We start from the raw sequence: 2,189 nt of genomic DNA on the forward strand, positions 1-2,189 counted from the left end.
ACTCAGACACCATCCAGAATGCCTTGCACGGGCCCTTGACCTTGTCTAGATTTAGTTAGCTGTTTGGATCTTTTAGAACAAAATGTTTGGGCATGCTCTCAACCTTGAAGACTGACACAGGTCTGAGAATGGCAACTTACTTCTCTGTAGCACATAAATCTTTTACAAAAACTCAAGTTCTTAGGGAAGTTGCAGGGGACAAAGTTGAGGATTAAGTCTATTTTCGTTTCCATGTTTTTATAAGACATTTTTAATTTTAACTTTAACTTATGTGTGGGTGCATGTCCCTGTGAGTTTATGCCACTTGCCTGTGGGTGCCTGAGGATGGCAGAAGAGAGGGTTAATCCTCTGAAGCTGGAGTTACAGGCAGTTGTGAGCTGCCCAAATGGGGGCTGGGAGCCACACTTGGTTCACCTGGAAGAGCAGCAGGCAATCTGAACTGCCGAGCCCAGCTCCCGCCCCTTGTGTTCTTTAGGAATGGATTCCAGTGGGGACCTTATGACATCTCAACTTCAAAACCCAGTTCCAGGGCTTCCTGACTTTGCCTGACAGGTCTGTGGGACAGTTTGGTGAGGCCTCCATGATCCATGGAGGCACAAGTAAGTTCCTCCAGACCCAGCCTTACCCTCCATTTCATAGAACCATGACAAAACGATGTTGAAAATTTGGCACTGATAATGGACTTTTGAAGTCATGGATTTTTCAGAATACCTTTGTTTTTTTCCTATCCTAGGAAATAGCTTACAGAGAAAAGACATATTTTACTCAGCAAGCATCTGGCCCTTTCCTGGGAAAGGAACATGTAAGCCATTATTTTTAAACTAATAGTGAGAAGGATTTCTTTTTCTGCTTTTGAAACATGGCAGAAAAAGAAAAGCGAGGTTGTAAAAGCGCATTACAGCTCAGAGGTGGGAGGGCACTCAGTATTCCTAAGGCCTAAACTTCTCCTGGAGACCGTGTTTGGCTTAGTACCAACACAGCCTTGAAATCCCTCCCTGCCTGTTTCCGGCGGGACAGGGCTGGACTTGTGTGGAATACAGCTTGCCACGGACATGCTGGTCCTGGGTTACTTAAAAGTGATTTTTAGTTGTGGGTGTCTGTGTGCATTAGAATGCACACACTTACCCAGGTGCCCTGGATGCCATACAGCTGGAGTCACAGGTGGCCGTGAGCCTCCTGACACAGCTGCGGGGAACCAAACTCTCCTCCTTTCCAAGTCCATAAAAACGGAGCCATCTCTTCCATCACCTGGGTGATGCGTTCATTTAATATACAGCTGTGTGTATTTTACATCAGTGATGCTGAGCTTCCGTGAAGCGTTTTTCTGCTGTGGAGGTCACTGTGTCTTAACAACCTGCCTACCTGTTACCTGGGCTAGTGTCGCAGGGGGCGGGAGAGACTGTGGTTGGTGGAAGATTGCTGGACACAGGAATATTTTTGGTAGTTGAATTTTAGCCTTTCAAACAAAGTAAAAATTAAACAAGTTAAAAGTTAAAAGCTGATTCTGTTCGGGACCATGAGTCTAACAGTGGTGTAGACTTGAACTGACTGGGCTGTAACTAGAAACTCATGTCAGAGCCAGAGAAAGAGATGGAGAGTGTAGGCTCAAACACTTGCTGGAAGAAAAAGGAACTGGCCATTACGTGACAGATTTTTCTCAAAGTCTCAGAGAGCATTCATTAGGATACTGCATTCTGCCCTATTAGACACAATACACAAATTACCGTATTAAAACTATGAAAATTCTGTGGTGTTCCCTTCAGAGCACAGTAGAGTTAAGCTAGAAATCAGTAACAGAAAGAGACATGGGAATCTCTAAACACTTTAAGATTAAACAACACAATTCTCAGCAACATGGGGCACAGAAGAAATCTCAAGAGAAGTTTAAAAAATACACTTTGAACTAAGTGAGGATGAAACCACAGGTTTAGACACAGTGAAAACAGAGCCTGAATGTAAATTCATAGTGTTTGGGTGCATCGAGCAGAAAAGGATTCTGAAATCAGTCATCTAAGCTGAAGGAGTGAATTACATCCCAAGTAAGCAAGGAGCGGAAGAATTAAAAACAGAAAGCTAATTAAAATCAATGGAACCAAGAGCTGGTTCTTTGAAATGAAATAATTACATTCTGTTTGCGCAGCGACACACACACACACACACACACACACACACACACACACACACACACA

The sequence above is a fragment of the Psammomys obesus genome, unplaced genomic scaffold (genome assembly GCF_907164565.1).
Source record: "Psammomys obesus unplaced genomic scaffold, mPsaObe1.curated_primary_1811, whole genome shotgun sequence".
NCBI classification, from domain to species: Eukaryota; Metazoa; Chordata; class Mammalia; order Rodentia; family Muridae; genus Psammomys; species Psammomys obesus.